The sequence below is a fragment of the Melozone crissalis genome, unplaced genomic scaffold, assembly GCF_028551555.1.
Source record: "Melozone crissalis strain CALT ecotype California unplaced genomic scaffold, PUWL_Pcris_2 ptg000018l_1, whole genome shotgun sequence".
Classification (NCBI taxonomy): Eukaryota; Metazoa; Chordata; class Aves; order Passeriformes; family Passerellidae; genus Melozone; species Melozone crissalis.
In genome coordinates, this window is record NW_026535796.1 from 27,946,186 (window position 1) to 27,970,998 (window position 24,813).

At 39.9% G+C, this 24,813-nt stretch overlaps 1 protein-coding gene across 5 annotated transcripts in view; it reads right to left on the reverse strand.

Moving 5' to 3' along the window:
- The window catches only part of STXBP6 (syntaxin binding protein 6), a 97,585-nt gene extending 83,101 nt beyond the window's left edge, over positions 1 to 14,484 (reverse strand). For 4 of the 5 annotated variants that reach the window (XM_054275975.1, XM_054275970.1, XM_054275974.1 and 1 more), the window contains exon 1: positions 14,356 to 14,484. The gene's annotated coding sequence lies outside the window, so the exon portion shown is untranslated. Of the gene's footprint in view, positions 1 to 7,842; positions 7,920 to 14,355 lie in introns of all 5 variants that reach the window. The other variant, XM_054275972.1, reaches the window with a different exon arrangement.
- Between the last annotated feature and the right edge of the window lie 10,329 nt (positions 14,485 to 24,813).

Below are 24,813 nucleotides of genomic sequence, written 5' to 3' on the forward strand. Positions count from 1 at the left end.
AAGTCAGAAGGAAAATATTTTTAAGCAAATTAGCATCAACTAGGATTGACTGTTCTAGATTGCTAAAATCTTATCCAGATTATTAATACACTTCTGTGAGAACTGTGATCAATATTCTTTACTGAAGTGTGCATGGCATTCTACACCTTGTTCAATATCAAGGTTTTGTACATTTTTGCTGGTAGTTTAACACTTATCTTTGAAATCTTCTCCTTTCAATATCAAGCTTTCACACTAATCATGCTGTAACCTGAGTAGGCAACCTGATGCAACTAGAGTCTTTTTAACCACCCATACCTATGTGAAATTTGGTGAAGGAATGAAACAGAAGATAAAAGAAAGGCAATCCGACTATGTAACACCAGAACAATGAGAAAGAAACTTAAGAAAGAAGAAAACAAAAAAAGGAAGGGAATCCCTACTGACTTTTATATAAAGACAAATGTGCAACAATGACAGGACAGACTTAAAAGAAAGGAGAAATGTTTTCCTCCAAGACAATCAGTGTCATCCATTCAACAGGGACCCAGAATCCTGTGAGGCACACAAGTATCTTTAAAGCTAATGATGGTCTGTGCTCATTACGTTCAACAACTGGAGAAATCCCTGGGAGAGATCTTCAGGACAGGCAGGTAAAGCCTCACAGGTAATTACTTATATTTAAGAGCTCTTTTAGTAGCTTTCCCATTATGCAAGGATTCAGCCATGCATTTTATCATAGATGTTATCACTAATAAAATAAAACACAGTATAAACAAAAGACAAAGGCACATAAACCTCGAATGAACCAAAAATTCCCCACGCCCCACAGAGATAAGGTAGATCCGTTTGATTCTGCACACATTCACTTTGCAAATAACATTTTCATCCTGACCCAGTTAGTATCAGCTATCATGTTACCATCACAACAGTTTCTCAGGGTTGCCTATGTAAGTTTCAGTCTTCAAGCAAAATAACCCACCCAGAAACTCAAAGGTCTGAATCTAAGCCTTGGTAGATATAAGAAATACTAAGAAGTTGCTTGGGGTTTTTTAATAATGAGTTTACATACAATGCAGATGTACAGTATACATTTCAGGGGTGATGCTGAGTCACAATATGAACTAACAGCCTTTATTCAGCCTGACAAGTACAGCAAGGTCACCAATGAAACACACTGTATACAGATAGGAAGAGAAGTTTCAAAAAAGAGACCCACAAAGCAATATCCTTATTAGGGTCTTAGTGCACCCTAAATGGAATTTAGATGTGCTTTCTTCTGGTCATTCATCACTAAGGTAGTTGAACTTAGTCTTCCATAAGTTCATATACTTCCAAGAGTCCAACAGATCTAATAACTTTTTAAAAAGTGGGATATTATCAGGATTGCAGTGATTAAAAAATTTTACTATTCTTGTCTACATGTTAGAATATTTTTTAAAATGAAAAGAAGAGTCAACTACATTTTTAAAGCTAATATCCCAAAATACTTTGGTCAGGGAGAAAAGGAGGGAAGGGGAAGCTTAGGGTTTTGGTTTTTTCTTCAAAAAAGTATTCACATTACTCCATTTGCTGAAAAAAGAAAGAAGCATTTCATTTGCAAAGTACACTTGTGTTATAGACTACACGATCTATTCGTATTTTAGAACCTTCTGTCTCTCCAAGAAAATTTCATAAAGAAAGGTTTGCGAGGACAGGCAGCTCTGTAAAAATCAAGATCTATAATAAAGGAGCCATGAATGTAGGCACACAGCACATGGTACAAATATTGTTCTTACAACTTCTTAAAAGGCTTTCATCTAGCTTTTACAAGGATACTAATTTCTCAAAAGCTACATCATTATAAGAGCTGCTTCTAAATCCTCATGAGAAAGATTCTGAAATTAAGAAAGAGAGTGTTAAGTGCATTCTGTGCTTTTATCTACTATGCCTACTGATGTTTTAGTCTTTCTTCAAAGAGCAATCTTTTGTATGGCCATCTGCACAGCAAGTAAAGAAAGCAAGAGATGTTTCCCAAATAAAGATATCGCAAAACTGTGGGTATAGCCTTAAAGCCAGATGCATACTTGGAATTCTTTGCAACTCATTAGTTTTAGTTGCTCGCTCAGCTTGACAATTCTAGCACCATTTATACTTGAGAGACTATTTTATTACTGTAGGAAAGAACAATTTCATAGGAGCCCCAAGAGAACTGAGAGATTTCCATCTGGAATCAAGCAAGGATCTACTGCTAATAAACCTTCCAAAAATGTTTTTGCCTCAGATGTCCATGTGGGCCAAAGACCAAAACAAAAAAACCAAAATATTGTGGTTATGCAGAGATGCAAATTCACCTCTTAAAAAGCAAAGATCTCAGGTACACATACATATGTAATTAATTTAGAAATAATGTAAATTATGTACTAAAGATAACCTTTAACCAGTAATTTTAAAGAAATGCAATAGAAAATTCAAAGTATTATATATATATTGCCCATACTTAAAGTGCTCAGACATTTTAGAACAATGAAAAATGCCAACCAAAAGTGGAAGCAACCCTTCAGTGTCCTGCACCCTGTAATACAGATAATCCTACACTGAAATCAATTGCTCCATTCAATGAAAGATTAAAAGATAACAGATGCATTTCTCTTGTGTTTGAATGTACATTACTCACATTTTAAGCTTAATTAAATACAGAATACTCTGCACATAATAAAGTATATTAGACTTGCCAGCACCATACCGAGGCAAACAACCACCCACAATTTCAAATTTGTCTTTTTCTTTTCAGTGACCCTTCAGCACTGGCAAAGCATTGGCTTCTTTTGTTCCCCAACAGAATAAGAAGCAACCATTTAATTACATATCTAACATAATTCTAGGTCTTTCTTTATTCTATCTACATTTCTTCAGACTTTTCATTTTAAGATGTTCAGAAACAAGCCATCCAGCTCTGCTAATTCAAAAGCATTTATTCCTAACAGCTATTATTTACTCAATGTGTGTGGAATATTTCACATGCTGTCACAGAGTGCAGTAACATATCTGGAAAGATCCAGAACATACCACAGTGGCATTCGTAGAACACTTACCTTTCCTCCCTTATCATCAATAACTTTGTTGTTTCATTTAAAGTATGCAACTCAGAAGAAACATTGTCAAAGGGGAGTAGAATTGCTAGTAGAGGGAAATGGAAACTACAAAGTAAGTCACAACTGCAGAACTATGGAATGGCTTGGGTGGGAAGGGACTTAAAGGTTATCCAGTTCCAGCACACAAGGCTGGGTCATGTGCAGCCTCTCAGGCAGCAGCGCCCCCAAGTCCCTCTGGGCAGGGCTGCCCTGGGGCTGTTCATGCCCAGCCTGTGCTGAGACTGGGGCTTGCCCCAACCCAGGAGCAGCACCAGCACCTGGTCTTGTTAAACCTCAGGAGATTCCCATGGGCACAGTTCCTGAGGTTGTTCAGGTCCCTCTGCATGGCATCCCATCCTTCAGGTGTGTCAACCACACCACTCAGCCTGGTGTCACCTGCAAACTTGCTGAGGGTGCGCTCAACCCCTCTGTCTATATCAATGAAGAAGATACTAAATAACACACTTTACAGATCCCTAGGGAACATCACTTGTCACTGATGTCCGTTGTCCCTGAGCAGTTGACTACTGCCCTCTGGATGTGACCATCCAACCAATTTCTTACCCATTTAACAGTCCATCCAGCAAATCCTTCTCTCTCCAGTTTAAAGAGAAGGATATTGGGGAGGAGCATGTCAAAGGTCCAGATAAATGGCATCTATAGCTTCCCTTGTCCACTGAGGGAGTCACTCCAACATAGAAGGCCACTTGATCAGGCAGGACTGCCCTGGGTGAAGTCATGCTGGCTATCTCAAGTCACCTGCCTGTCCTCAATATGCCCTAGCATGGCTTCTAGGAGCATCTGTTCCATGACCTTCTCAGGCACAGAGGTGAGGCTGGCAAGTTAGTAGCTTTCAGGATCCTCCTTTCTATCCCTTTTCAAGATGGGCAAAATTCTTCCCCTTTTCCAGTCATCTGGGTCACATCTTACTCTTCCCAAAGTTACCTTGTTGCTAAGATAAACTAGAAAAAGGGTAATTATTTAAACGAGGAAGCAAAAACATGAAGGTGAGAACTCACCTATAAATAGAGGAAATCAATCTCTAGTCAACATTCTTTGACTAAAGATGCCAAAGTTAATGTTTAAACTGACACATGACAGGGAAATACACACCTATTAAGGCCCTTAAGAAATCCCTAGGGACTGCTAACTGAGGTTTGAAAGAGAACAGTCCCATGATTAAAATAATGTACAAAGGATGCTAAGATAAAAAATAGAGAGAAATGAAGAAGAAACAGACAAAATTATAAAGGCAGAAAACAAAGAGTGACATTAGAAAGAGATCAGACACAGCTGAGACCATGTTACAGGAATAATCCTCGTCCATGGAAGACAGCTGAACCAGTGCTACTGGTTCATTAATCAGATAAATACCTCCCATAGCTCCCACACCTCAGAAGACAACTCATTGCACCTCTCTGTGTTTCAGTGGTACTGAATTCTCATTTCCTCCCATCTCAGACATGTTTCTAGGGGAATTGCTGCATTTCCTGGGAGTCCTCTAATATCTCTTTTCTATTTTCAGGAAATTTTATTCAGCATAACATACTACAATACAGTATATCACAGTCTGGATTCCACTTTTCTGAACCCCTACTATCCCCTCCTCAGCATAGCTCACTGAGTGAAATGAAAAGCACTTTCCTCTTACTGCAAGCTAAATTATGTATTTACTCCTCTATCAGAAAAGCAAGGTTCCCTTTTAGTCATAACAGACATCAATTGTCAACCTCACCTCATGCCACCCTTTTGAAAATGGAGGGAGGAGAAATGTTTAAATGAAAAGGCAAAAGTAAGTATGAGTGCTCATGTCAAAGCTGGGAACATCCTGAAGTTCAGATAAGCCTGTGCTGTACGAACATAAAATAAATCCACATAGTGGGGGGAACATAGGGAAAAACAACCTGGGATTTACTGCTTCGTCACCAGCAGGAAGTGAGAAAATGCTCACAGCCACCAAACCAGCTCCCTACGAAACATCCAGACACTACACCTTCACAAGGGTGGCTTTTATTGCTCCACCTGTGAAAATTCACTTCCTTCTGTGCAGAGACATGCACAGACTATGTGTGGGGTACATGCACAAACTATGTCAGACACAGAGGAAGACACAACAGATGCACCATGAAAGAGACAGAAAAGCAGTCCATACACATCACTGCCTGTTTTACTCTAAAAACCTAAGTAACAGGTTTGTTATAAGCAGGAAAGGGAAGATGTTTGTGTTATATATTGAGCAAGATTCTCCATGAGATGAATTCACAAATTTTTAAGAGGCCTTCAAATGCACACAGAGTTGATTACAAATTTCTTACTGAATTGCTTAAAAGATAAAGTCTGATACACTGATAATCTATACAAACAGAACTAGAAAGATGTCTTATCACAGTTTTACTATAGATATCACCTTGAACAACTCATTTACGATCATTTCCTTCTGCAGAAAATGAGGAGTCACCACACCCAGCTCATGAATGTATGGGAGAGTTTGGCATCTGCTAAGCACTTAGGGGACCATCAGGTCAGTGTTACAGGGCTGCACAAATGCATTCTTCAGCTTAATCACTGCTCAGAGAGAGCTGGAAGGAAGCCTCACTTAGCACCCAAAGTGGTACGTGGGTTACTGTCAAAGACAATCCATTCCTGCACTTTCCACTGTAACCAAATAGAAGAGAAAAAGCAAAAACAAAACTGCACGTTTAACTTTTGAATTAACACCAAGCCTACTTTCACACACAAAACCAGTCAGTATTACCAAGTTAAGATTTGAAGACATCAGCTATTACTGTCCGAAACAAGCAACTAATCACAAGCTACGTCAGCATCTTGACTATATCCTGCTTCACAAGTTTCCACATGGAACCAACATGAAATAAGTGACTGATACTTCTGGAGAATTCTCAGTTTTCTTCACCCAAACATCCAGAAAACTAAACCAGCTCCCTAATAAACTAGTGGAGAGGAACAGAAAGCAGAGTTACAAACATGGTCTTATCACCCCCTTAAGAGGAATGCAGAAGGACTGTTATTGCACTCCAAGGACAACAGGATCAAGCCTTGCCTCAGCCCAGACCTGCCCACTCTCACAAATAAACAATCATTTCTACAGGAATGATGAGAAGATTTATACCGAAAAATCTTCTCATCATTCTAGGAGTAGAACATCATACTAGGAGTAGAACTGGACCCACAGGCATCTGGAACCATCATAAGCCCTTATACTCCCACTCCAAAACAGAGTTTTATCTTTCACAATAACCACCACTGAAAGAAAAAGAAGGGCAGTTTAATGCACTGTTCTTTTACATGACATGACTAACTCCAGTATATCTCTTAGCTTACAGAACTTATCCTAAAGTTTTCTTTTTGGGAGGATGAAATGCACAATGTTTGCCCCCTAAAAAAGTTAAGTTACTGAAGTCTAATATTTTTTAATTGCATACTTCTTGTCCCCTAAAATGAAACACTGTTTAGCAACCAAACAGAACCTGAAACTAGTCTTTTATGTAATCTCACAAGGACCTGAAGGTGCCCTATACATGGCTCCTATCTACTAAATTCCTTTATCGAGGTATAGGCACACTGGTTTCTTAATCCTTTAAAGGCTGTCACATTAGCCCTTGGTCAGATAAGGGCTCTGTGTTAAAATATCATATTGGACACAAGGAATTTACTTTTAAGACACTAAATGCCATATTTCAGATCCCATCAAATCATTAAAGTAAGTTAGAGGTCCTAAGTCCTAGCTTCCTCCTGAAAAATTTCACAGATAATCAATTAGCTTACTTTCCCAAAGCTTTCTCAAGAGACACCCCAAGCATCTGATTTCCTGGGCTGGGAACAAGAACCCTCCACAATTCAGTATGACCTTGGCAAACTGGGGCGAGCAGGGACAGTGGCGTGTCAAGATGTGTAAATGAGGTGGAACCCAACAGACACAGCTACCTTCAGCTAACGCAGCAGTGACAAAATCGTACTGCCTTACTCCCAACACACATAAAAGCCATTTCTTCTGTTCATGCTTTTTAACACTGCTTACTGAAGTAATGTCATTACTATTTTGTGAAACACTACAATGCTGTGATTCATGCCCCCAAGGCTTTCAACTCCTTCCACTGACTTGACAGGAAATGTGGACACCTCAGGTCAGAAGACCATCAGGTGCCTAAGTAGACAGCATTAACTCACAAATCAATGCAGAACTGACATAAAAGAGACTCATTTTAAACCCAGATTCAGTCAAAAACACAATCTGTGTCTAATTAACAACTCTGCAAGGTACAACTGATCACCTATGGCAAATCCTTAATCTTGTATTTGGATATTTAAACAATAGGTTATATACTGTAACTGCATCTCAGCATCTACGAAACACATTACCTAGCCCTATAGTTACATACTAAAGGAACATCTGAAGCCTTACTAAATACACAGGAAACAGAAACATCAAAGAAACTCTGTGGACAAAGCTTGACTACCTGCTCTGTTCTAGGCCCAGTGAAGTCAGCTACAACCTTTAGCTTCCACAGGAGTCAAATTAAATCAGAATTTTCAAAACAAACACTTCCATTGTGAATTTCAGTATGTATATTTCAGGCCCTAGTTAACTGAAAGTGATCCAAATACCCCAACTTATAGAAAACGCAGTCTGATGTTATAGCCAAACTAGTCAATTGCCCAGAAAAAGAAACATGAAAACATGTAAAGATTCAGTCTTGGTTACATTTTTCAAATACAGATCATACATTACCAATAATGTGGGAAGCATCCAGCACCTCATATGCTGTTGAATCATTCTTTGCTCCTCTGACAGTCACTTCTGAACAGCTGAAAATGCACACAGGCTACAGTAAAACCAATGTTTTAAATAAATAATTGACACATTAATTTTCTTAAGTTGTGAGTTTTACTAAAATCAGTCAAGAATAATGTTTTTTTCAAAGAACATATTGAAAGTGTGTTCATACTGAAACTGAAATTCTGTACTGATCGAGACAAAAATTAATAGCTTGGGCACAATGTAAGATGATTCTTAAAAGGTCCTCATTTAAGGTTCAAAAAAATGTAAGTTAGGAAAATTTCAGTTCCAGTAACCAAGAACTCCATTCCATCTGTGAATGTGCCTCTGACTTCACTCAGCTGTCTGCTTACAAAACAAAGTCTTCTTTGTTTGATATCCCCTCATACTAGTGAACCTCTATATTTACAAGCTGCAACTTCCTTTCTATATCTCACGAAACAAATCATGGAGCATCCTGAGTTGGACCCTCAAATACCATGAAGTCAAACCCCTGGCCTTGCACAGACAAGCCCAAGAATCACACCATGAGCCTGAGAGCACTGCCTAAAAAAAGCTAAGCTTAACACAGCTCTTCTCCCAAAGAGAGTGGTATAATAAAACTGTAAAAAGGAACTTCCAGAGGTCCCATCCAAAATCAGCTGTTCTACGGTTCTTCTGGGGGGTTTTTGTTTTTTAAAGTCAGACTGCTTCTTTAAGGCAACTGCTTCTTTAAGGCAACCCCTTCAGCATAGATCTAGATTTTAGTTTGTAAATTAAAATTGTAAATTTGTAGTTTAAGTACCCACCTTTAAATCTGTCCTTAAGACACTAAGGGCACCTGAATACAAGTATTTTGTTGGCCCTTTCCTGTGGAAAGACACCAGACACTTTTTTGTCTCTCTGAATCTTGTAACTTTCATGCAATGAAAAACGTGGCAAAGGCCCAGGTGCACAGCCCATCTGCAGAGGATACCTACCAGCAAGGAGCTGGTGGCTAGCAGGAAGCCAGAAAGAAGCCCCTTTGCATTGTCACACATGAGCAGAGCACGTCTCTGATCACCCATCCTTTCCCATGCTGCCTGAAAGCCTAAGGCCCCAGCATGGCATCCTTCAGACTTACAAGTGTTTGCTGTTAGAGGGTAGAGTTGATTGTTAACCTATACTGAACAAACTGCCACTTCAAAAACTATTTGCCATGTTTATATTTAAGTCACAGAGGTGCTTACAGACTAGTCACTAACCTCTGGGTATATCAAAGCTCTTGGACACTTTTTATACTGTCAAGAACCTGCCATATAAGCTCATGTAAATAACTAACAGGAACTCACTCTGTGTAATTCAAATCTGTCAATAACTGATCATATTCTTTCCATATATGATTAACAATGTTTAACTGAGCATTGTGTAGCTTTAAATGAATACAGAAAGTTGATATGCTCATATAATGGCCCATTAAAGGCAAACAATTCAAGAGGAAGCTCATGAACATCCTAGAATTTCTATTAATTACCAAGAGGGAGTTTTCCAAGTGTATACTGCATATGGCCAGTTGTTTGCTCTTCCCCTCCTCCTAAATACGCTAGCAAGTGGAAAGGTAGGAAAAATATTAGATTACATCTCAATTTTGAACCTCAACAACCCTGAAGAAAACCTATAAGTAAAGTTAAGGAATTACTGTTTTGGCTCTCCAAGCAAGTATTCACAAGATACAAAGAGTGTTTTCTAAAACAGCCTGCAAACATAGCATAGAATGGCCTGTGAAAAGGAGACCCAAAACCAAAATGTGTAAATAAAAAACTTGTTGGCCAGCACAGTTGGCAAGAAGAAATTATAAGTATTTCTTTTTTGCAGATGAATTGCAGGCAAGCACCGAATTCTACAGAAGTTACAGTTCCAGTTTTATCTCATGGTGATGCATCAAGAAAAAGGAATTGTTTCCACAGCAGCAGAATCTTAATAATTTAACCATGGCTTAAGTAGGAGTATGTTAATTTCTTATATTGAAATCTACTCCAAAACAAGTTTACTTATTACTGTTATACATTTAATTGCACTGTTTTATGCACAGACAAGAAAAACTCAACCTACCCAGAAACCTGTTTTCCAAAGTCTCTCCATCCTAAGTGTTTCATACAGATACACATAATCTGGGGGCTTGCCCTATTATTAACAGATCTGTCTGTAATTACACAGAGTGTCTCATACTACTTAGAAACTTCACATATATAAAAAACACGTGCAATCTCTAGGAAGAGATAATGAAGTGAAAGTGTCTGAAGTTTAAAACCACACAAGACAGTAAAGGCAGAAAAACAAAAAAAAAAAAAAAGATTCTTGAAGCTGGCACCATTCTCATGTCTACAGCAAGACTAGAACCAAGTTAAAAGGGCAAAAAACCCCCAAGTTCAGCTTTTAGTGCTGGACTTTAATCCACAGTTCATGATCATAAAAACCTTCAGTAACTTGGATTCACAGCCACTGGTAAGAATTGTGCACCACTGAGCAACCTTGAACTCCCACAATGCTCCTGTTTCACTGAGGAAATCAAAATGCTACAGAAGTGTCTGCTTTTTTTCCCTTGGGGCTGTTGACAGTAGATTAGCACTGTTATCTACATATAAAAGTCTGAAACTGACAACACACACATAGAGAAACCTGGGTCCTCCAAGCATCAGAAATCCAATACAAGTGCTGTCTTGTAAAGAACACAGGAACATTACAGTCCAAACTGCTCCCAGACCTGCAGCGCTTCAGCACAGCAGGAATCCTTTCCCAAAACTATCTGCAAAGAAAAATGATGAAAGGGAAAGTAGGAATATGTAATGTATCAAGCTAACTCACAGTCATGCAATCCCATTTACAAAGGAATCTTTTATACTTATGACAAAGAAGCCCCACAGTACTGTCTGTGTCAAAAACCTCAGGTGAAGAGGATGTCTGCCTAAGCTTAATATGGAAAAAAAGGCAGCTTAACGTTCAACTATGAGCTCTAGAGCACCACAATGAACAACATGCCAACAGCCAACTGGGCCTCCAACAAATGTATACTGCAAAAGAAAATGGACTACTGGGAAAAGATTTTTCAAGATGGAAGAGGATACTGGCAATTTTGAAAGAGTTTGAATTCAATGATTTTGTTAAATGGTCTGATATCTTTTTGGCCCACAGTTACCCAGTGAATATATTTCATGAGTCTATTTCTGCTATATACAGCTTCAGAAATGCATTTGCTTTTGAAAAATCATCATTCCTTTCTGTGATAGCAGGTTACCCAGAGGAGGAAAAAAAAGTAGTAAGAGGCAATGTCCTTCCTCCCACTTCCCTAAAACCACTTTCTCCCTGCACACTACAGCCTAAATGTTCTATGACATCATTTAGGCAGGAAAACCAATAGTCCCTTCTCTTGTTAACATAGTTCTTGTTTTGAATTACTATTACTATTTTCCTCTCCTTTTCTCCAAGCTTAAGAAATTTGTTGGGGATAAGATTCAAGATCTGTATAACCAAAGAATGCTACACAACAAGAAACTGTAAACAAACACACAATGTTTATTAGAACTGAGAAAATACTAGATACATCCTAGTTTGCATTTCCTGACTCAGAACAAGAAAGAAGCAAACCAAAAGCCTAAATTTAAACATGCTTCTATACAGTTAAAGCAGCACTAACTGCTGCAGTCATATGCAAAAGTGTACCAATGAATTCACTGGCATGTCTGGATACAATATAAATTAATGTCAAAGCTTTTTATTTCATCCATTTTTCAAATCCCCAGCATCACCAGATCACCAACCCAGGACTAGGAAAATTAAGTGTTCCCCTGAAGGACTTGATTTTTCTCTGCACACATGTTAGCTATGGCATTCCTGCTTGGTTAAAACCAGAAGACAGGTTTGTCTTACCACCATAATATCCGAACACCTGCGATTAAAACACTGTTGTACAGCCTTGGCAATGTTAGCTTACCAGCTGGACACTGGAAATAGACATTAAGTTACAATGAAAGAAGAAAGAACAAATGCACTATTACTTAGACAGCATGCTTCTCCCCAAAGGAAACTAAGAGCTACTATTTTGCAGAGCTGGCATTTCATAGAATTTTATTCATTATAAAACAGAAGATATCCCATATAGTCTTATAAGCTGCATTTTTAAAATTTTTTTTTAAATTTTCAAAAATGTATGCTTTAATCTAGTAACAACATTACAAACACAAGAAGTACCTATTGATGAATTCATCTTACTTAAGAAGTGAACTTCTAGTAAAATAAGCCTCAAATAGTACAAACAAAGAACATTCAACTAGGACAAAAAAAAAAAAAAACACCTTCAGACTGAGGACTTTATAAATGGATTATATTATTTTCACTGTCCAAACATCCCACATCCACACAGGACTGAGGTGATCTGAACACAAATCTCAAAGGAAAAAAAAACATAAAGTACTTCTCTTTGACCTTTCTATAGCTCATAACACCATGGTATCATCACACTTCCCTGACTTTACATGTTCCTATCCAGACCATGTCTAGGAGACACTCAGAAACCTGAGAATAAATGAAATAGAGATGAGAAATCAACATGTGCAAGTTAACAGAAATCTCAGTCACCAAGAAAAGCCTCTTACTCAAGGGAAAGATACCCCTTACTTTCCATTGCACAATTCTTCACAGCCTTTTATTTCCACCTGGAAATTTCTTCACCTGAGGAAGCTATCACAAAATGGTGATTGGGCTAACTTCCAAAATAGTGCTTTCACTCTACAGTCAAAATGTTATAGTACATTTTATTTTCACTGTTTTACCTCAGCGTATTTTTAAAGGTGCCATGCAACTATTAAGGCATAGTCCTGACAAAAATCAAGAGTAATAGATGGGAAATTAAGGCAGCATGACTACAATGTAACTGCATTTCCTCAAGCAGAAAGGCCTTAAACATTTCACTGAAAGTGGCTTTTTCAAGTATTTACCAAGCAGAGCAAGATCAGCCCCATGGGGGACATTCTTCCTAAGGGCAAGAAGCTGTAATTTCCTATTCACAGAGCATGGGGAAAAAAATAAAACAAAGCCCAACACCCCATTTTGATTACTTGCACTCAAACTACCACAAGTATTCTGTGTTCATTATGTTTTGAGTTCTTAGGGCCTCATTAAAATAACTTACTAGAATTACAGAAAAAATCAGAGGTAAAGTGTGCTTGGAAACTACAGATGCAAAAAAGAAACCTCTGGGTTGCTAACACAATGCATCACCAGCAAGATACAACTTCCCTGCCCTCTGCTTACTCCTCCCTTACAAGAGATGACACGTTACAGACCTCCCCTACGGTTAGTCACTGCAGCACTGATTAGATGTCATAATCAAAAGAAAATCAAGATACCTTATCATCATCTTCCAGTATTTTAGGCTGGAAAAGGTCCTGTCTGCCTCAGTAACGTTAAGCAGAGTCGCCAGATGATCCCCATCACATGAGCAACAACTCTTAAAAGTCTGAAGAGAGGTGTCATGGGTCTGTGGAGCCCGTTCAAGCAATGAAAAGCAGTAACACTAGCTCTGACTCACAAAAGGAAAACAGCCAAGTTGAAGACATCCTAAGACAGCTTATATTTAGAGAAAGATAGAGGGATTTGCAAAGTGATGCAATTCCTTAAACATAAGCTCCTCTGTTTGACAGGGGGCAAAATATGATGAAAAAAGAATAACACATTTCTCTAAATAATGGTAAATATTTCCTTGAACTTCAGATTTCATCAGCTGTGGATTATCCATCACAAGTGGGTAATGACTACAGCTACTGTAAATTTTACTTTTTTCCATTAGCAAAGCTGGCTCAAACAGAAAGCGGGGAAGGTGGTGGTGGTCGGTCCACTGGACTGACAAGGCTGCTCTTGAAACATCGTGTTGGAAGGGGAGCAGTGCATCAGCTTAACATTTACCGGCCGGTTCTGTGCTTCTCTTCCATCACCCGCAGAGCCTCCCGAGGACGGTCGACAGGGACCGACCACTGCCGGGATGCAGCAGCGGCTCCAGGCAGACTTCGGGGCCGGTGTCGGAGCACAGCCTCCCGTACCGGGGCTGCAGGGCCGGGCCCCCCCGCTCCCGCAGCCTCCGACGGTGAGGGCTGAAGGGCTGCGCCGCCGGACACGCCGCCCGTCTCGCCCCAGCCGCGCTCGGCGGAGCCCCGCGGCCCCGGCCGCCCCCGGAACGGCCGCCTCGCCCCGGGTGCACGCCCGGCTGCCTCGGCCCGGCACCCCCGGCGCGCCCAGGCGGTCCCGGCGCCGTGCCGGGGCGGGGGACGCCGCCGCGGAGTTGATCACTAACTCGCCGGCCCGCTCCCTCCGAGAGCTCCGCCCGCGGGCGCCGCGCAGCCGGCAGCCCCAACGGGGTGAGCGCGGCGCGCCACCGAGGGAGCCGACGGGCACATCGCCCACCCCACGGCCACCGCGACCCGCAGCGCGGCGCCTGCCCCCCTCCACACCCACCTTTCCGCAGGCTCGGCTTGACTCCTCTCTCTTCTCTCCCCTCCCCGCCGCAGCGCCGTGTGCGGTGCGCGGAGACCCGCGCGGAGCGGAGCCCGGTGCGCTCCCCCGCCCTGCCCTGCCGTGCCCCGCGGCGGCGGCCGCGCTGCCAGCGCCGAGGCGTGAGGGCGGCCCCACGTGCGCCGGCTGCGCCAATCGGGGCCGCCCGCCGGCCGCCCACCGCCCCCGCCGCCACCGTCCCGGGCCGCCCGCGAACCGGCGGCGTGGCGCGGCGGGGCGGGCGGGATGCCGGGGAGAAGCGGTGGCTGCGCGGGCAGGAAGCTGGCTTGGGAGGCAGGAGGAAATAAGCGTGTTGGAGCGGAGTTTGGGAGCGCTGAAGGGAGGGAACCCCAAACGCTGCTGCTCGGGGGCTGCGCGCCGCCTCCGCGCCCGCGGGGCCGCCGTGGAGCCGCCGTGGGGCCGGGCTGGCGGCAGCGCCGCTCCGCGAGAGCGCTCCGCAGGACAGGCGTGCGCCCGCCGCGGCAGGGAGGGCTCCCGCGGGCTGGGTTCCGCCGCGGCCGGAGTCCCGCAGGAGCCGCTGGGGCAGGCGGAGGAGCCTGGCGCCGGAATTGAGAGTTTAGACGGGCAAACCTCCAAAATGAACGTGTAAAGCGCCCTTTCAGCTCTCTGACGAGTTTCGCAGCGCTAAACGTGCTGGGAACAGACACGCGTTCTCACCTTGGCACTGAGAGCCCGCGGGGCGGGAGTCGGGCTCGGCTCTTCCCAGCGGCCCGCGGGGATCCCGGGAGCGGTCAGGTGTGCGATCGCTGCCAGGCCCCCAGCCACGTTCCTGGAAGGCATTGTCTCCCGCTAAAGCGTCACACGAATCGCAGCGGGCTGTTCCTCCACACTCGGAGGATAAGGCTGGAAACAAATTCTGCTATTGTATTTCTACATTGGGTGTCAGTGACGTGTCCAGATCCTGGGCCACGCGCATTGCTGTGTGTCCACTGTGGCAATGCTGGGAATGTAATGCTTGGAAATAATGAGCCAGTTAGTTAGAAAATAAACATTCACAACATTGAAATTTTTTTTTTTGTACTTTATTTTAGAGCGTTTAACGCTGAGTTCTTCTATGATTGTCAATGTGAATTGTAGTTGGTACAACTTCTGTTAGTGAATAGAAATATAAGCGGACTCTTTCCTCAGGGGGTGTGTGTGTTTTGATCCTGTCATTTAATCTAACGGTTGTTGGTGCTACATAGTGGCAGTTCCCTACAGCCTCAGTTTTTCAGACCATTACACTCACTTGTGTTGATGTTCCTTTAGATCTCTCCTGGAAATGCCGTGAAATCCATTCAGTGACTCATATTAATTCCAATAAATTTTGCATGGATATAATGGAAATAGGTCAATCTACTTTTGTAGGCAACAGCCTCCTGCAAATGTCTTCCTATTTTATTTATTAGAAGTTCAACCTCCAGTGGCCTTCAGGTTCCCCTCTGTATTAAAACCAATTTTTCAAAAGATAGATCCCTTTTTTTTCCGTGAGTATGATTGCCAGTAGATTTCAGTGTCTCCAGCATCTGTGAATTTCAGGCCAGATGGATAGCCATGAACGGAAAACAGGGAGGACAGGTCACAGTTAGGAAAGGCAAAGTTGGAAACAGGGTTTGGTATTCTTTTTCTGATGAATCTGAGCATTGAGGCCTTCAAAGAGTTCAGCATGACCTTTTCTAGAAAGATAAACTTGGGAACGTCCAGATAAGTGATTCATCTTTGTCTACTATCCAAATACTGGGTCATTTAAAATGTTATTTTCTAATTTTTGTGCAGCCATACAGACTAGGAATGCTGAAGTTACAATGGGTATTGCCTGATGACAGAAACCAAGAGAAAAGCTGAATATGTCTTCATGAACACTAATAATGACACTTTTCAGCCCTTCAGCCTTTCACCCCTTTTTTCTTCTCTTTTAAGTGTATTTTGGCAAGCTTCGGGGTTTGGGAATTTTTTTGTTTAGTTGGGTTTTTTTGGTTTTGTTTTTGATTTTTTTCCTCTTCTTTTGTTTTCTGTTATTTTTTTTTTCCTCTTGTTGATTCTTGCAGGCAATGTGTTTTAGGTAAGAGTAGAAATTAAAGTTCCAGCTTTTATTCTTGCAGCTACTCAGACTTTTCAAATTTGTCTAATTTTTGCTTCCATTATCTTTTGAACTGATAGTATTTAATTTGGATTACTGGATTGATGTTGCTAGAAATGTATTGATGTAAATTGTATTGCTGGCCTTGAGTTTATATTTAAGCATATAGCCTGTCATTTCCAGTGACATATATGCTTGTAAAATGTCTTCTTCAGTGTCCTTGGGCTTGTCAGGCTGCGTGGCATGCTTGGGCTCAGCCATTGTTCTCCTCCTATGGCTGGATAAATTTATTAGTTAGACAGATTTAGCATACAAAAACTGTCCAGCAGCTTTCAACCTTCATGCCAAACAGGTGGGTTGCAAGTGAGTTTCCACATGGAAAGCAAGGAAAGCAAGTGGGTTTCCACATGGAAGCAGCCGTAAGCAACACAAAAAAAATGTGTCAGTCAACCACGTAAAATTATTTAAGTGCCTAAGGGGTCCAGTTAGATGAATGAATTTGAAAGGTTAATCCCACTGCAGTAATCCAGAGTTCTTCACAGAGTTTACCATCTTGATAGTAGAACAGGACATGTTTGTGTCTCTCCTACCCCAATCCATAGTCTGTTATCTCAGTACAAACAAACCTCACCTCTAACATAAACATTCCTTGCAGCAATCTGGCCAGGAGACAGAGCTTAAACTGAGGTGGTGATAGTGTTTTAAATAATTTTAAATTATTGTCCAAAGCACATCTCTAAGAAGAATACTATTTGTAGGAGTGAGATCTGAGAAACAAAGTCAGAGCTTGCCTGTATGTCCTGTAATCCTGTGGGATCAGGAGAGAGATCCAGATTCAGAAATGTTCCCTCTTCATAAGTTCCACTGCAATAGAGATGAAATAGAGATATTGGTGGTTATCTGTGTGTAAGACTCATCTGAGTATTCAAAAGCAAACCTTAGCCTTTGCTGCCGGAACACATAAGGCTATTGAAATGGTTTGTGTGCAAGATACTTAAAATTTCATTTAGATAATGAACTGTTTCTGAGAAACATGACCTCAGAATTAAGGCCAAAGAAGTGATTTGTGGGCCTAGAGAGCAGAAGTCTGACTGTTTCAGTTATGCAATTGAACTACCAGAATGTCACTGACAAGCAGCTTGATAAAGGACTAACATGTAGGATATCTACAATTCCTCACAGCACTAACAGTGCAGGACACCTGAAGTCTTATATAGGAAATAAATTTTAAATGCATTATTTAAAGATATGTAGCATAAACTGAATGTACAAGGCTGCTAATGACAAGTGCTGGGCCTCATGCTTAGTGCATAGCCAAAGTCATTAAGCAATTTAAGTGCTTTACAGTGGCAAGACAGAGAAAATGGATCATAGGAAAGTGTGTGATACAATTTCCTGATGAACTATATAGAGAGGGGAGCTGTGTCCTGGACTTTGGAATTCTCAGGTAGGAGCCAGCACTGGGTTCTGAGTCACCTGCATACACTGCCCCCCCAGCTAGTTCTAGTCCTCAGATCATGAAACCCCTCATGGCAAATCCACCAAGTCTGGGGCTAGAAGTAGAGACAGTCGGGGGCTGGGTGGTGGCAGGGGCAGTATTTAGGGCAGGCAGTGTTCCTGTTGCCTAGTGGGAGAGCAGCCAGGCTCTGAGTCAAGAGGGGCCCTTTGAAGAGCTGGTGGCAGGAGGGTAAACGTGCAGCGTGGATAAAAGCAGAAGCTACTCCTCTGTGACCAATGCAGAACTGCAGCACATCCCCACTGTGCCATCTGAAGGACCACCACTGTTTTTGTTTTTGCTTCAAAATAAATAGGTTGTGTTGTTTCTTCCAATGATGAAAGAATGCCTCCATATGTAGAAAAGGAAGTGGACAGATTTGCTTCTGTATTTTAGTGAAAGACACAAATAAAATTTAACATAAAGCGATACTTCCCATAATCCTTGCTGAGTCGTATTTTCTTGTAGAAGTCCTCAGTATGAGCAAGTTTTGCTAAACAAAAAGAAATTTGATACAAGCCAATCCAGAGAATTAATATGATTTACTTCTGTTTGCAAAAAAAAACCATTATGTATCTATGCAATGCAAAATGGATGTTTATATTAATAGATAGAGACTTTTTGGTGGTAGTAGGGTCATTTGACGAATTGCTTCTAGCCCTTTCTTACCAATGGAAGGAGCATTCAGGAATTCTGCACTTCTTTCAGCAGCAGAATGCATTGGCAGGTAGCAAAGGAGGCATTCCTTCTCTCTTATCTTCAGGACTGTGCCTTTCCCATACAATAAAAACATATCTCCCCTCAAACACCTTCCTGAAAGTATTCCTTCTGTGCAGCTGAAAGAGCAGCCACAAGGATTGAGCATAGGAAGCAAGACAGGCTGAGCAAAAAAGCATGTCAGGATATGGGATGTTCCACAGCAGGATCTGTGGGACATGTAAAGCAAAGGAGGTTCATTGTGGGCCTCTCATCTTATGGCACCATAAAACAAGAGCAGGAAGTTTCACTACTCCAATATGTCAATAAAAGAACAGCATATGGAGAATGTTGTTCCACAGTCAAAAGATGGTTTTATTTTCTTTAAGACAAACAAAATGAGGCAAGAGAAATAAATATTTCACCATTTTTCTGTTCACTCTTTATTCACTGATATCTTCTGATGTTTATTAATTTCCTGTTTACACTAAAAGCAATATCTCTAACTGCAAACTCAGGTGTCTAAGCCTGCCAATTGAAAATGAAAATGTTTCATTAAGTAGGAGCACTGTCCAAAATAAATAACCTTTAATTCAAATTAATTAAGATAACATCGAGATTTGCAGAGACATAGGTAGATATGTGTGTATCTATATGTGGACAATCCAAATCACTAATTACTGGGATACATTAAAATTGTCCCAGTTCCTGCAATGAAGGTACTGGATTGTGTTGTCAGAACATGCTTGGACCTGTTTAAAAATAACTACGTGAAAATGAGGTGAGTAATTGCCTTCATTGACCAGTGGTGGCTCAGAAGACTTGCAGGCACAGCAGGGCAGAGCAGGGTGAAGGGGCACAAGTGAGCCTCAGACATCTTGGAAATGTTTGTGATATTTTCCTAAATTTTTTTAGAACATGCACCTTTCTGAAAAGACATACAATGTGTTAGGCAGCAGTGGAAGCTTTTAAGAGATTTGATTTTTCCATGCTTCTAGGACTGGAAAGACCCTGTCATTTTATTAGATCTGGTTGGCTTAGTCACTAATTACAGGTTTCTTTTGACCAGTAGATAAAATCTGTGCATAATGTTTATGATTATCAGGGGAGTGACATCATGTGCAGCCTGGCCTAGCACAGTATATGACCTAACCACAGAAATTCTGCTGTGATTTGTAATAGGGTATGGGGAATGCAACATAAAATTATATATCATTTGCACAGCATGCCTTACTATTTATCATCACTTAATGGTTAGTATCATAGCCATGTGGACAGTGGTGTTAAATATCATGGGTCTGAGTATGACAGCCAAGGACCTTAGAAAGGTTAGAAATATGCTTTCATGACAGTTAATTTAAAAATTTTTACATTTTGCTATTTGCTTTGGAGTCAAGAGTTCATAGAAAGTTAACAGCAATTATTTGAAAAAATACCCTTCATGGTAAAGGGGAGAAAAAGCAAATAGCACTGCATAATTTACTGTGATGCCTGTACAAAGCACTTGTGTAATGTTTTATCAGCTCCGTAGTATTCTTTGCTAAATTATGTCCAAGACTAGATAATGCAAATGAAAGAAACAAGTTTATTTTTCTATTCAGCTTGCAGCTGTGAATAAAAAAAAGAGAAAAATGTGATTGCTTTGGGAAAGTTTTGTTCTTCTAGAAAACCATTACTTTGTGTTATTTCAGTGATTATGAACCCTAATTTTGTTTAATGTGTAAACCATTATATGGTTTATATTTGAAATATAAAATGGACATGAAATATATTTCCTTCAGATAGGTTTTTTTTTTAAATAGTATATTTGAAATAGCTTGATGATAATGAGAGGTAATTTTAATGACCATATATGTAGATAACTGAAGATATGTGCCACTATATGCTAGAGAAGGCATTGAAAATAGATTTCTGGAAACTGTAATCTTTTTATCAATATCATATTGTTGGTTTCCCAATTGTTTATGAAGATGCAGTTTTCAAAGCCTCCTTAATCTGACTTTTATTTTTGCATATGCAAGTGACAAAATTAAGGTCGAAACACCTTGACTTTCAGTTGGCTTTGAAAGCTATCTGAATGCTTTTGCTTGTGTGTGCAATTGCCTGGACTCATACCTAATACATACATACATAGATATATACAAACTCTCTGAATTTTAATTAAAGGAAAATAATTTAGGCAGAGTCTTGCATTCCATTTAAAGTGTAATTCTATGAGACAGTCAAAGCTATAAACACAAATATTTACAGAAAATTGTCAATACAAAGGAATCCATATTTAATAATACATTGTACCTAAAAAGCAAGCATCTCATATCTCATGTCTGATTACAACTCAGAATAAGAAGAGTACCCTGTACTTTCTAGTTGTGAGATTAACAGATTTTCTAATATAGGTGGAGCCATGGATGAAGATGTGGATTACATATGCTCCAGAGCAGTTGTAGATATGTAGAAGGTGAAAAGAGTGTTTTTAGTGAAAATCCACAGGTAATGACAGGTTAAATTCACCATTCTAAACCAATAAACTGAGTTACTCCAATTTTTGACAAATGGCATGCATAATAGTTTATAAAGTATATTTTACCTTTCCAAGTAAAGGGCAGATATGCAAAACACTGCATCTTAGACTTGAATAAACATTTTAAATGCATAAAATAATACACAAGAATAAGAAATGTAAAGTTAAAAGTACATTTTAAAAGTGTGGCCATGATTTCAAGGCTGCTGCTAGGTTTGAAACAGTACATTTTGTTCTGTAACTTTCTAGTTAAGGGGGGCTTGTTTTCTGTAATGAGATTTACTGATGTAACTATAATAATTTTGCCTCAACTACAGTATTGTCCATAGATACATCTGTAACTAAATTCTGGGGCATGAGAGTGATGATACCCTCTCAGAACCAAGGGAGAGGTTGCTCAGGGGAGCAGTGGAATAGCCATCACTAGAGTGGGCAAATCTGTCCTTCAAGTGAGCCCTGCTTTGAATTTGGGCAAAATTACCTCTGAAGGTCTCAACCCAATAATATTTTCCAGTCACTCCATGACTGAGTTAGATTCAAGTGTCCACCTGAGGAACTGGGAATAGGATCTTGATTATTTTGTAGGAACCAGCACAGACATTCTGGATCTGGATTATTTTGAGGCCAGCACAGACATTCAAAACCTGCCTGAGAAGGTTTTGTCCTGACACAGCCCTGAGTGGGACATGAGGAGATGAACGTGGACTGCAGTACATTCTGCAAAGCTGTGCTCTGTCACCATGGTGGGCAGATGTCTTTCTCAGAGACTGAGAAAGTTTCTTATAATTCTTGTAACATCCCATGTAAAATCCTTCAAGGATTTCCAAACTGTGTATTTCTGAATCTTCAAAGCAGGAGTAAGTCATAAGAAAAATTGAAAGGTCTCACTTACTTGTAAAAAAAAAAGTGAAACCTTTGCTTATAAATGCTCATCATAAGCAGAACACAATGGGAAGGCATGCTTTTGGATTACACACTGAACTGTAAAAATTTTTACTCACCAATATTTCTCCTTCTATTTTATTTTTTTTAAGAATCACCAAATTAAACCATAAAAAAAATCAGAAAATCAGTATCTGCAGAGCAGTAGATTCAGCATCAGTCAAAAAGTGGAAGAACATAAATCTTTGAGAAGCTTTGAGATCTTGCCAGGCTTTATTCTCCAGACCTCAGATTTGTTGTTCTAATGAGTTTACTTCCTGCAACCAGCCTGAATAAAACACAAGAAGGCAGATACAAAAAATAGTTCCAAAAATAATTTTGCATCATTGCTCTTTGAATTGTGTTGACAATTTTTTTTCCAATACAGATTGTAACATTAAACAAGATTTCATGGGGTTTTATCTTTGTTTTTCTACAACTGACCTTATGTCTGCCTCTTGTGAGGACATATTAAATTGAAAATAGTTTCAAAATTGTCACAGACTTAATGTATGAAATAGTGTTAAAATCAGGGATAGATTTGATTCTTGCTGTAAAATCAGCCACAGGCCCTGTTAAGGCATTTAACAGTAAAAGATGTTCACTATTTGCCAATTCCAGAGGTCATACTGAAACTAGGTTAGAAATAATTTGTGTGGACATGCTGCTTGGATAAGGATTTATGAAAGTAGGAGAATGTCAGAGAATGATTTTTAGAATAGTAAGGATTATTATGTAGAAACCCACTTACAATCTGAAAGCTGTAAGATGCATTGCCCAATTATCAACAGTAAATTAAATCTTGTATTCAGAGGCAGAAAGAGTAAAATCAGAGGTCTTAAGAAGTTATTTAATAAACTTTTTTAATATTTAAATATGTATCTATATCCTACGTATGCATATATTTCTGTGGTGATGCTATTTAAGATTGTCACATTCTGAAATAACCACAGTTCTTGAGGATTAAGTACAAGTGCCCTGAGACTTTCTGCAGCAGAGATGAAAAAGCCGCTCGCAGGGAGGCGTAAGCAGTGCAAGGCCAGTGCATCCTCTCTGTGTCCCCCCAACCCTGGAGGAGAAATAGGGATTGCACAATCCTTGCTGCAGAGCCAGGAGCCTTGCAGTTCAGTCAGCTCTATCTCCAACTATAAAAAGGTTCCACTGCGTAGAAAAAAAAAGAAAGCAGGAAGTGTGAATACTTAATAATTTTTGAGTTTCACTTTGTGTTTAAGATAATCAGTTTTCAGCCCGTACATAACATAGTACTCAACCTCTTTAACCATTAAATAATCAGTCAGGTGAAATGGCTTTGTGTACTCTGACAAATAATTAAATGCCCAATGGATAGTTTTGCACTCGTAATTAGCTGATTAATGGCACCATTTCCTCTGGGGACAAATTAAACCATGTTTGTCAAAATAAACAGCTATGCATGTGTGCAGACACACACATATGCACGCACAGAAAGGTAAGGCAATAGATGTTCAGTCTGTTTATTTCTTTCAAAGATGGAGTCTGATCAATGCTGTGGTTTGACCCTAAATCACTTACCAAATAATACAACTGATAACACCATGAGGTTTCTTTAAATACTAAAAATGTTGATTCAATATCTGTAGCCAATATACAGACATAATCAATTTGGGGAGAGGTTGCTGTATTGACAATACTGCATTTGAGGGATTTGAGCACATGTAATGGATAGGTACTTTAAAAATTTATAGTCTTGAGGATTTAAATAAGAATACTTTGCCTTAGTGTTAGAAAATTATTTAAATTGCACACCCATTTATGGCCAGTAATGGTAACTTCCCAAGAAGGATCATAAACTCTCCAAGTAATTGAAGTTTGCTCTTCTAGATATTCAGGTAATTTTAAAGTGTGGTTTGTTCTGAAAAGCTTTCAGTCTCTGTATAATAGTAACAATAGACGAATTTCCTTTCATTTAATTATTGATGTAAACATTTCTTAGCATAAGGTAGGAAGAACCTCTTTGCACTTTAAACTTTGTCTTGATTAGGCTTTGTGTTTAACATTTCTAATAATGACCTATTTTTTAATGGATTCTAAATTATATCTCTTCCCTAACTTTAACTTTCTGCAAACTAAGAGAAGAAAAAAAAATAATAAAACATCCTCTGTCGATAAAAGAAAGAGATAACATAATATGAAAACCAAACAAACTCTTGAATAAATTCAGTTCTCAAAGCACATTGAGTACTGTTACCAGAAGTATTTCCTGTGAGGCATTTCAACTAATTATATACAAAATATTAGAATGGCCTTTCATTTGATAATTTGTCAACAAGTTCTGTTGTTACTTAACAGAAATAACGATGAAGATATGCAATGGATAAAATCTAGAATTTGGTTCCTACAAAATAATCCCTCCCACCTCCCCGAACACCAAGGTCTAGTATCATATCTCTAATTTGTATTTGACACTTCATTTTGTTACCTATTCTGCTTTTGAGTCATGCTATCATACAGGATAACTGAGAAGAGAAAATCTGTGTAGAAAATAAGAGCATTTGAGAAAAAACTTACTGTATATAGAATTAATGTTCTTTCCATTGTTAGGCCATTTAGTTGTCATCTGGCACAGTGTCATCATGTGTTTTGCTTCACTGCCATACTATTTTTAACTTGCATATCTCTGGCAAACAATTAGGATAAATTCTTTCTTTTATGAGCATTTTAGTGTTTAAA